Source organism: Tiliqua scincoides, chromosome 2 (assembly GCF_035046505.1).
Source record: "Tiliqua scincoides isolate rTilSci1 chromosome 2, rTilSci1.hap2, whole genome shotgun sequence".
In the NCBI taxonomy this organism is placed as follows: Eukaryota; Metazoa; Chordata; class Lepidosauria; order Squamata; family Scincidae; genus Tiliqua; species Tiliqua scincoides.
Window position 1 is genome coordinate 88,727,402 of NC_089822.1, and position 12,484 is coordinate 88,739,885.

Genomic DNA, 12,484 nt, shown 5'->3' on the forward strand with positions numbered 1-12,484 from the left:
CTTGATATGAAAATGCATTATAATAACCACTAACAGAGACTTCCATAAAACCTTTTACATCCTGAGCACAGGAAAAAAAAAACACATCAATAATACTGAACTTTGTAATGGAAGTACTTATCCAGAAGAGCTATAGGAAAAAAGTCATGTTCTAGGTAGGATTTGCATAGCATTTTTTTTTTTAGTCTTCAAGGTTCTTTGTGCATGTGATCTCAATGACAGGTTAGCACCCATTCAAATTTAGCAAAATTGGCCTAGCAGTGTGAAAAAGCATTAATTGAGATATGGGATGGAAATAGATTTGGGTTAAGTGAATGATAACCATCCATGAACCTTCTTCTCCATAAACAAAGAATATTGCTTCCAACATCATTACTGGACATTAAAATGAAGAGATTGCACAATTAAGATAAAACTGTACTATATGCTGAAAAGATCACATGAGATTTAATCACCAAACCTGCTGTGTCATGGCTTTACAATGTATTCTGTCCCTACACTACATTACCCTGAGGCAATTGAAAATGCCTTCCCATACATTGTTAATAATCTCAGTCAAGCACCTAGCCTGTAATTAGGACATCTGTTTACCATCAAAAGTACTTTCAAGTTGCATTCTTGTTCATCTGTTATTACTCCACATTCTTACATACTATTATGACCAAGATACTAGTTAGTATCACTATACCCTATTTATGGTCTTGTATTATTAGGTGCCATCTGGGCCTAAGAGATTCTCAAACTGAGAAAACAAAACATCCTACCATATTACTTGCAATCCCACACAGAAAATCAGTTTTCCCAAATTGCCTCCAGCTCCCCTTCACATATGGCTAGTTCCTTGGGTACTCTTGTTTTGGCAACAGTAGCTTAATTTCTTTCCCTAACTAGAATAATTCTACAAGCATATTAATTTTTATAATCAACTATATCTTAGGGAACACAGGTTGGCACATATTGTGTCTATTACCATTTTACTTTAATAATACTGCCCCCAAAACTGATAGTACGTTGATCAATTAATGTTTTGAGAGCACTGGGACAAAAACACAAGGAAAATCCTCTGAAGGAAATGACAGCAGCTCTGAAAAATTGAACATTTTTCATGTTGCTTTTCCCCAGGAGGGATGCTGGAAAGATAGGAGGTATCATAAATGCAGCTTCACCTGCATTTATATTTGGGCCCTTAATGACTAACACCAATGTGGAATAAAAGTATGTAACGTTCCCCTCCCCATCTGTGCCATTTATATTTCTGTAATAAAAGGGTCAATTGTTCTGTGACTTTTGGCTTCCCCTCTCACTATACCTATATATATTGGGGTCAGTTGTAAATAAATGGGGTCAGGGAATGAAACACTGCATATCTCAAGAGCTGAGGTCCAAATGACAAACCCAGGGAAATACTTATTTAATGAGACAATAGTTATTGTGTAATTGATGCAGTACTTAAGGCGATGTTAATCATTCAAAGACCAGTTTATTATCCACACCTTCAGAGGTGGTGGTTTTAATGAAGTATTTTTTAAAAATGATAGAGATTATCAAAAAGATTGTATCAAGAAGTTAGAATCCTTAAAAGAAAAATTCAATGAGGTCACATGGGCACTTAAGAAATTATGTCAACCTTTAACTTGGGTAAAACTTTTTTCCAAAGATAAGATTATTATTAATTATTAACAGTATTTATATACCACTTTTCAACTAAAAGTTCACAAAGCGGTTTACAGAGAAAAATCAAATAACTAAATGGCTCCATGTCCCAAAAGGGCTCACAATCTAAAAAGATGCAAAGGAATACCAGCAGACAGCCGCTAGAACAGACAGTGCTGGGGTGAGGTGGGCCAGTTACTCTCCCCCTGCTAAAAATGTGATACTTGCCTTGCCAGAAAAGTGTGATACTACTACTATACTTGAAAATATAACCATAGAACAGGTCAAGTACACTGGCATGCATCTAAAGATCAGATATGTGAGTGTAATGCATGCATGGAAGGGGGGGCTGTCAGTCTCCCCACCACTTCACGACCCCCTTGTGACACATATCCTCCAGAAAAGCTGCTCTGGTGGGCCTCCCAACCCTTCAGAGCTGGTTTTAGGGAGGCTCATAGGTGGCAGGTTTGGTGGATACACCTACCTTTCCTTGCAAGCATCTTCTCCTCACTCAAAGGGATCTCAAGATAACAACATAAACCAGCTACAATTGGGTTTGCCAGTCGTAGAATGTGATAGTTCCTACAAATGGCCCCTTTTAACTTTTTCCACAGGATTTGACAAACAGTATAAGACACTCTGATATTTAAATTCACTTATTCACTAATTCATTTTCTTTTAAAGATTCTACCTTCCTGAAATCACACTCTTGCTCTTAGTCTTAGGATTTGGTGTGGAATGATATCTACCAAAGACAGAGCCATTTGTCCACTGTTCCACATGAGGGGTGAGTTGTCTTATGAGAGAGGGGAGACTCTCTTTTTGTGAGATTGTAGTAGCATTGTTCACCCCTGGGGGCTGGGGAATAAGAATAGGCCCTCAGTTTGGCTGTACTTGTTGTAAGAGGTGGCTAAACAGCCACTGGGTAGATGGGACTCTACCTGGGAAGGCAGCTCATCTGAGAGAAGGAAAACTCTGATCCCAAACCTCCACTGCCTTGTGGCTACATCCAGTTGTGGAAAAGGCTTCAGGAGTCAACCTGGAGGCAAAATCTGGAGCCAGAGTCCCTGAGGCAGTTCATGGCTAAACACAGTCACATGCTGGCAATTCCTGCAACGCCGCTGGAACCAACCCTATTGGCTTCTGCCTTTCCATTGGACCATTTCAGCGACGTGGAGAGGGGGGATTTGCTGCATGGGTAACAGTCTATCCTCCATATCTACTTTACCGAGGCTTCGCGCACTGGAGAGGACACTCTGTTCCAGAACCACCATTCAGAGCGCAATACCATAGTCTTCCGAGACTGAAGGATGCCAACATGTATCAAGAACATAAACTAATTACATTTCATTTCAATCACCTTTATTGGCATATTAGACATACAAATAAAAAACAGTAGCAATAAATAATACAAAAAGATTACATGAGCATTTAATAAGAACACCTTCATGAGGTTTTGAGTTGGAGAGAGAAATGCTTGAATAAGGAGCCAAAGAGTATCTTGGTTCCTGTAAGAATCAGCATTGGGGGACATTGTAGATCCACATACCATTTGTGGTATGTATATTTGTGCCCTTGTCCTTTAATCTTTAAAACAACGTATATTTTTGGTCTGTATATTTGTGCCCTTGTCCTTTAATCTTTAAAACAATGTATATTTTTGGTCTGTATATTTGTGCCCTTGTCCTTTAATCTTTAAAACAATGTATATTTTTGGTCTGTATATTTGTGCCCTTGTCCTTTAATCTTTAAAACAATGAAATTGGAGTTGTGGTCAGATACATTTGGGGGGGTGGGGTAAATTACTTGATTTGACTACAGTATATTAGTATACAGGTCAGCCTATTTATCCACAGATTTTTTTATCTGCTGATTTGTCTCAACACAAATGGGGTAGGGGAACTGAAAGTCACACACACCTTTGCCCCCTTTGCTGGCATCTTGCTCCTTTTCCAGGCAGTCCAAAACACTGCAAAAACGGTCAGGCAGGGAAATAGCCCTGGAGCCATGGAAGAGGCTCCCCTTGCTAAGGAACAGTAACACTCCTGGAGCCCCTGAGCCAGCAAAGAGGCTGAACGAGGGGGCAGAAAACCTCTGCAGCCAGAGCACATGCAGCAAGTTGGAGCTCTCTCTCTCTCACACACACCCCTGCGGTAGCAATAGAGCGGATTCCTTTAAAAAACCCAGGGAGTGTTTGCCAAATTCCCCCCCCCCAGGTGGTGCAGGACCTCCATGCTCTAGCCTACAGAAACAAAACAGCCCAGCAAGGCTACAATCCTCTCCACACTTTCCTGGAAGTAAGCCCCATTGACTAGAATGGGACTTACTTCTGAGTAGAAATGCATAGGACTGGACTCTCGAAAGGTCAGCATCCCACCTGTAAAAGAAGCAGGGACAGCTGGCAACGGGGAGGGCTGAGGACGGAGGGGGAAGAGAGGGGATTGCTTTAAAAATCCCAGGGAGTGTTTGCCTAATACCCCCCCCCCCATGGTGCAGGCTCTCCTGCTCCAGCAGACACAAACAAAATGATCCACAGTTTCTTAGGAATAAGCCCCATTGACTACAGTGGGGCTTACTTCTGAGTAAGCAGGCATAGGACTGGACTCTTAAAAGGTCAGCATCCCACCTGTGAAAGAAGCGGAGGGCTGAGTACCAGGGGAGGGGATTGATAACAGCTGCCTTAGTTTCCTTCCATCCAGAAGTGTCAGGTTGCAGCCTATTTGCGTAACTCTATGGAATTTAGCACAACTCGTTCTTTGTTAATAGTGCCAAGTCACGGAGTGCCAAGTCAATAATGCGGATAAATAGGCTCCACCTGTATTTGAATACTGTATATTACAGTATACAGTATATTAGGATGTTGATTTGTCCAACAATATATTAAGTGCTTTTTACCAACATAAAAAGGTGAAGAGCCATTTAGTTATTTGATTTTTCTCTGTAAACCGCTTTGTGAACTTTTAGTTGAAAAGCGGTATATAAATACTATTAATAATAAATAATAATAAGATAAAACTGTACAAGCCCTGGGAAAACAATGTTTCATTCTAAGTGAAATCAACTTTGTTAGTGTTTCTCAACCAGTGGTACAATGATGTCGTTGCCAGTTACTTCCAGTGGTACTTTGAATAGATGGACTTGTGGAGTGGTACAGTGGAGGACAAATGTTGAGAAATACAAAACTATGTATACTCAGCCTTTAAAGAGTATGTCCAGCCCAATACTCTTCTACCATTTCTTTTCATTTTTGTCTTTTACTGTCCACAAAGCTACTGTTTCCCATCAGAGGTGTGGGGGGAGTGGAGCTCCTGGACTTCTCCTACAGCAGGAATTGCGACATCAGCATTTGCATGTGTGTGTGTGTGTGTGTGATTATCTCCTGCACTTTAATGTTTACCATTACACCACTGTTTCCTATGCAAACATGCCTTCTCTCTGTGGGCTTAAAAAAAAACAAAGACTTTTTTAAAAAATAACAAATTGGTTCAATGAAGCAAAATCAGCATTAAAATACAGGAGAAAAGGACTATGATAATGGAGGAAGAGGAGAGGCAAGTTCTCTGTGAATCATTGACACATTTATATCTCTTTTAATAAGGTGCACACTTGTGTGGAAATAAAAGAAGAGAAGCACTAAACAGTGCCAGATAAGGGAAGATAGATGGCTGGCCCCACCATTAGGAAGTGGTCTGGCAAAATGACAGGTTTAATTAAAGGGCAACAAATTCCCAGTTTAGGCTGAATACGCATTCAGTTGAAAGTATGTCCTGTTACATTCAATAGGACTTACATGTACAGGTTTGCACTGACATGCTACTATATTTTTGCTACCCTGGGGAGGAGGGTTGCCATTTAGATTTTCTGCCTCCAGCACCAAAATGTCTTGAAACATGTCCCATCAACCCTGAACACACATATCTCATCATACCCTTCCAGCCTGCTGTCCTACAGACTCAAAATTGAAGGGGGGGAGGGGGAAACTTGAACTGTTCCTCACACCAGATTTAAATACTGTTTTATAGTAGTATGTAAGGGCCTGATCCTATCCAATTTTCCACTGCTGGTGCAGCTGTGCCAATGGGGTATGCACTGCATCCTGTGGTGGGGAAGCAGTCACAGAGGTCTCCTCATGATATGGGAACACTTGTTCCCTTACCTCCGGCTGCGTTGTGATTGCACCGATGCTGGAAAGTTGGGTAGGATTGGGCCCTCAATCATTTGTGGTGGTGGGTTCCCCCCCATACAATTTTGAGGCCTCGGGGGTTGCAAACTAGGAACAGGTGATGAGTTGTGAACACGCACCTTTCACAACATGTGGCTGGTTTCAGACGTGTTGTCTGAGCACAGCCAGTGTCCACTGCACCATGTGTATACTGGAGACTGTCATCAGGCCTTGGCTCTAGTGTACACAGGTACCTATCATGTTTGCTGGGGGTGGGGTGGGGGGAATCCACACAAAATGGGCCAGTCCAGTGTGGAACAGCTCTGAATGGGGATGAAAAAAAAAAGCGCTACTCTGCCACTTCCACGGGCTCCAGCCAACAGCAGCACCGCCTGGGCATATGCGCTCCCTCCCCTTTCATGCAAGCAACTAGGGAGAGGAACAAGCAGAGCTTCCATTCCTCCCTCCCACCGCCCCACTTCTCCTGTTCCCAAACAACAGCAACAAAAAGCTCCCACAAACTGCTGGACCAGAGATCTTGAATTGAATCCTGAGCGCAGATGCCACGATTCTCCTGCTGCTGCTTCTGTGGAGACAGGGAAGAGCTGCTGCCTGCTCCAAAGGCGGACTTTGTATCGAATGTGCTGTTTATTGCCTCGCCATTGAATAACACTCTCTCCCTCCCTCCCTGCAGCTCCTCCATCTTTCTCCCTTCCCATATCAGGAGATACAGTATCTGACACCACACAGCTGTCCTTTCAACGCTGGAGAGGGGGAAAGGCAAAGCAATCAGAGGTGTTATTGTGCTGCTACTGCTACCATCACAAATCTTGCGACTGCATTTAGTCCCTTGCAAATGTCAATACTTAAGGTGATGGGGGGGGGGGAGAAGTCTGGCTTTGCTTAGGGAAAGGAGGAACCACTTCCTTGGCTCTCACATGAAATAAATACTGATTCACACGTACCCTGTGTATATATTTGAGCACGTGTCTGCGGGCGGGCTATGTATGAGACACTGAGCGCTGCTCAGGGACACTGATCTGGGGCAGGGAGAAGTGTGTGTGTTGTGGGGGGCACGGCCCGTGCTTAATTAATCACATGCTTGCTTAATTAAGCATCCCCCTGAAGGACAGATGAAGGACAGATCTTGGGCAAGAAGAACGTGTGTGTGTGTTGCCGGGGGTATGGTAGGATCAGTCCATACCTACCTAATTCAGCACCCCCCTGAACAAATGAATGGCTCCACACCGAAAGGATTTCAATGGGACTGAAAAATGTGTTGAGGTTGGAGACTGAAGCCTGTGATGGGAACGAGCCTGTTCTCTGAAATGCCCTTCCTCGGTGCTTTCAGCAGGCTGTGACACACGACCTGTGTGTGCGCGTGCTGGAACTATGGAGTACAGCTGAGTTGTGAGAGTTAGTACACACACACACACACACACACACAGAGAGAGAGAGAGAGAGAGAGAGAGAGAGAGAGAGAGAGAGAGAGAGATCTTCTATGAATTCCTGGAGAAGTCTGGCAATTCTCGCCCTCCCTTTCTTCTATACAACATGTGCAGACACATACGACATGCTCTGTGTTTGGGTGTTGAGATCCGTGCCTCCGATGTTGTGCTCTAGTGTACTGATGCGTGCTTACGTGGTGTGGGTATGCCCTAACGAAATCCACACAGATGGCTATATAATAAGTGAGCAGCGGGGACTGGCAGACAGACAGACTCCTGAAATCCATGCTAGTGGCGCTCTTCCCCCCTTCTGCGTGCGTGTGGGCGGAGGCAGGGACATCCTTGGAGCAGGATGGAGGTGCGTGTTGGGGGGGGCAGTGGAAGGGGCGGCAGGTGTTGGCTGCGTGTTTCACAGTAGAGATGTGTGTGTGCCTGGGTTCTATTGCACACTTCCTGTGGTATATTCATGACCAGGGCTTCGGTTTCCGGTAGCTGATACGAACTCTCTCCCAGCACATTTCACATCCCCGGGAAAAGGAGGAGGGCAGCCCTCTGCCAACCCTGGGGAGAGGAGGCGGAAGGAGTGGAGGGAGCTGGCAGGCAGGCCGTGCAGGGCGCCTGATTGATCGCCTCCCCGTTCAATATTCCCAGTAGACCACACTGCCCCCCGCTGCAACCACTCGCCGCGCATTCCTATGGACAGGCACGTGCAGAAGGTAGGTGCTGAGCGCTGGGGTGTGTGTGTGTGTGTGTGTGTGGTGGGGGCCGGCGGCTGCCAAACGGCGTGGAGGCGGTGGTGCTGTCTGCAAGGGGCATCATAGATACACCTACCTGTGTGATCTCTCCGGGCAGGCTGTGCCCGGGACTGCACCTGGTTGGGATCCCTCCTGAAATCCGAGGGCTGCAGAAAGTCTTTGCCTGTGTGTCCGTCCGGGGTGGGAGGCGGCTCTGCTGAGAAGGGGACAATGCATAGAGCATCTGCCTGTTCTCTGGTGCCAGGGAGATAAAACAGTTCCTGAATGGGAGGAGGAGATCTAGGTGAGGAGGAGAATTTCTATCCATTGAATCAGTGGGGGCACATCCTGTTCGGAGGCTTGAAAGGCTGGATCACCACCACCAGCCCCCCAATGAGAGCGTCAATAGGGCCTTTATTGGTCAGTGTGTGTGAGAGAGTTTATTAGAGCATGAAAGGAATGAACTGTGGCTGTCGCCCCCCCCCCCCGGCGTGATTGAAGGCAGTGGAAGAAGGAGAGGCAGCTTTGTTGTGGTTTGAAGATGTGCGTTGATTGATGCCCATTTGAAAGAGATGTGGCTGGGTTTAGAAGTGGGGGGGGGGTGACATGGAAGATTGTCTAGGCAGGTGCCTTTGGGGGGCGTGGGGAAATTACTTTGGGATAGTTCTCAAGCGGTTGAATGGAGAAGATGGTGTGCTGTGCACTTGATCGAGGGAAGAGGTGCGCGGGGATGCATAGGGCAGGTGTGCCCATCCGGAGAGGGGGTGAGGTGTGTGTGTGATCTCCAGAGGGCAGACATGTTGGCTAGAGAGGATAGCGAGGAGGGGGGTGACGTACGTCTATATGCCCGGGGGACAGCCAGGTGTGGTAATATGGAGAGGTAAAAATGTGTGCTTTTTATGGGGACACACACAGAAGGGTTGGTTGATGGAGAGGCACCTGGAAAGATCGCCCCCCCCCTTTCTTTTTCACACGGATTTGTACTGACACACAAGATCATGTGCCAGCCTCTCTCTTGACTTTGACCTAAAAAGATGAAGAGGAGGAGGAGGGGCAAGGGAGGGGGAGAGTCACAGGGGAAAGAGTTCTGCTTTGTGAAGTGTGTGTGGGGAAGACTCTGGTCGGCTTGCAGAAGGGACGAGATTTCTCCAGTTGGTCTGAAGTTCTCTCGCACACGCTCCTTCCTCTTGCAGGGATATTTCCCTTTATTGATTGCTTCTAACGGAGTAGAAGGGAAAGAATGAGGAGGAAGTCATGCTCTGCGAGCCTGCGCACGGGGAGCGATGCTGAGGATCTGCCACGGTCCGCCTAGGTCTCCTAGAAGACCCGAGAACTTCTTTCTTCGGAACTTAAGACCGCAATCCTGTACGAAGGTCCCTGAGAGAAAGTCCCACTGAGCTCAGGAGGGAATCTTCTGAGTAGACATGCCTAGGTTTGAGCTATAAGAAACTTATTCACAGCACAAGCCTAAGGCCTGTCTACTCAGAAGTAAGTCCCACTTAATCCAATGGGACTTACTCCCAGGTGAGTGTGTATAGATTTGCAGCCTTCACACCTGGCACCTTTGCTGCACCTAAGCTTTGAAAACTCGAAATGAGGTGGAGAGGGAATATGGTTGTATTGCCCCCTCCCAATGCCAGGTACCAATTTGTTTTTCAGCTTGACAAGTAAGGTGAGAGTCACGTGATAATCGCACAGAACCTATGACATTTTATGATGTTTAAAGGATTTAAAAAAGAATCCCTGGATTCTTGCCCTATTTTCCCACTCTGCTCATACTTCCCAGTTATCAAGTCCTGCGGAAAACATAGTTTGAACCATAGTGGTTGCTAAGTATGTATGCTGTTCAATCCAGTGTAGATTCTCCAATTCAGAGAGTCCATTTGCAGAATTTCATCTTTGTTCCCGGTCTGCATGTTTTACTCAACTCTACTCAGAAGTGAGTCCTATTGTACTCAATGAGGCTTAGACCCAGGAAAGAATGTGTATAGGATTTTAGCCCTAGTCACATTCAGTAACTCTATACATTATCTGCCTTCTGCATCCACTCATTCATTGGTGTGAACCAATGGAGTTTCTTTAATCCAGCATTAACATAAAAGTTAAGACCTCTGTCCACAATGCTCTACTGAACAGATACTTGCTCTAGGGCAGTTTAGAAGAATAGGTTGTCTTTTATTTTCCAAAATCAAGGATTCTAAAGAGTTAATTTTAGTAATAAAGGGTAAACTTTTAGGGTGCAGTCCTAACCCACTTTCCAGCACCGACATAAGGGCAATGCAGCTTCAAGGTAAGGGAACAAACATTTCCTTACTTTGAGGAGGCCTCCATGAGTGCCACCCAACTGCAGGATGCAGCACACATCCCATTAGCACTGCTATGCCAGTGCTGGAAAGTTGCTGAGGATTTGGGCCTTAGTGTTTCTCCTATGTCACATTGCCAAAAATGATTTATATCCACAGGTATGAATGTGTCAAATGCCCTTGGGTGTCTAGGAGCAAAGAATTGTTAAATCCCTGTTGCATTAGAGAAAAATGTATGTACAACATACCATTTGGCTCTTTAGTGATTTTTCAGAAAAGTCTTCAAGTGAGCTACTGGGAGAAGTGTGTACCAACCAGCCCTTGGTTTTGCTGTAACATTACAAGCCCATAGGTAAAAGGGGAAGGATGAGAATGAATGAATGAGTGAGTGAAAGGAAGAAATCACATCATTTTTATTCACAGCTCTCATTCTGTAGGCTTAACACAGTTACAAACATCGCTGTCATTTTTGAAAAAAGATAATGTTGTGACTCTTATTTACATCTTGGCTGTGGTTCTATTGATTCTTTTAGATTAAAATCCAACATCCACATATTTAATGTGTTTGCTCATCAGATTTACGCACACTGTAATCTACAATACTGTGTTAAAATTCATAAGTTCTTTGAAGTATGATATAAAAGTAAAATAGCTCACTGAATTGATTGGTTAACAATCATGTAACAATCTCCACATCCTTGTTATAGCAGAGATCAAAGATTTAGGGAAAAAAAACAGGTACACTATATGAATAATAGAAGGAATATGCAAATCTCAGTTATGCATTTGTTGCTACTGAATGTCTCATCTGTCATGTGCAATGGATTTATTATTTGGGACATTTTGTGGAATTTAGTCCTAGCCAGCAATAGCGTTGTGCAGGCTTTGTTTTCTAGTTCAACCACAGGAGCTGAAATTTTGTGTGATAAAAACCATGCTGAGAACAGAAATACCCCTAGAGCAGTGTTTCTCAAACTGTGGGTAGGGACCCACTAGGTGGGTCATAAGCCAATTTCAGGTGGGCCGTCATTCATTTCAATATTTTATTTTTAATATATTAAACTTGATGCTCCCATAGTATGTGAATGCATTTGGGGAAAAGTTACAGATCTGTACTTTTAACATGATACTATGTAGATGCTTTTAACAATGGAACTGACTCCTGGGTAAGTGTGGGTAGGACTGCAGCCTAGGACTGTTAAAAATTTTCCTGCTTGATGATGTTACTTCCGGTCATGACATCACTTCTGATGGCTCCTGACAGATTCTCATTCTAAAAGTGGGTCCCAATGTCAAAAGTGTGAGAACCACTGCCCTAGAGCATTGCTGATAGTGTTGGCATGGTGAAGGAGAGAATGCTGGAAGACAGCCTGGGAGACATGTACTCAGATCTCCATGAACCAGCCACTATTTCTCAATCTAACCCACTGCATAGGATTGTTGTGAGGCTTATATGGGAAGAGGAGGAAGGAGAACAATGCCACTGTGAGGTCCTTGGAGGAGTGTAGGATTTTAAAAATGTAAATAAAAAAAGTTAGATAAATGTTCTTCTCCACACTGTCCTCATTCAGCATGCACCTGTGAAAATAGACTGGAATGCTTCTTGTATCTGAGTTCGTATTAGGTCATAGAAACTTGAAGTAGTTCTTTTAGTCCTGGAAATGGCTCAGTATGATGATATTTGCTAGATACAGAAGTCTGCCTCCAGCATTATTCATTTAAAACTGCAATGCATTTAAACATTTTTGCAATGCATTTAAACATAGCACAGAAACTGAAGCAACACATATTTCCAAATAACCTAGAATGATAGACAATGATAGAAAATGCAATGTTATCTTTTAGTAGGCCAACCATCCAGTTCAAATATGTGCAGAATTTTGAGTTTCACTGGATTCTTGCTTAAAAGGAGCATTTGGAGCATCTGGAGCATTTGGAGCATTTGAAGCTAAATGATTCATCAGGGCTGTGATCATATGACACTTACCTGGGAGTTAGCCCTACTGAGTACAGTAGGACATACCTCTAAGTAAACTTGCATTATTATTAAGAATATTTTTATTCCACTTTTCTGTAAAACAGTTCACAAAGCAGTTTATAAAGCCAAATAAATACTGTAAATCAGTGGTTCTCAACTTTTAGCATCGGGGCCCACTTTTTAGAATGAGAATCTGTCAGGACCCA

General features: G+C 44.1%; 1 protein-coding gene across 1 annotated transcript in view; it reads left to right on the plus strand.

Moving 5' to 3' along the window:
* Window positions 1–7,899: 7,899 nt before the first annotated feature.
* Window positions 7,900–12,484, plus strand: part of KIAA1958 (KIAA1958 ortholog) — an 81,477-nt gene continuing 76,892 nt past the window's right edge. Inside the window, exon 1 of the mRNA XM_066612619.1 lies at window positions 7,900–7,979. The gene's annotated coding sequence lies outside the window, so the exon portion shown is untranslated. The remainder of the gene's footprint in view (window positions 7,980–12,484) is intronic.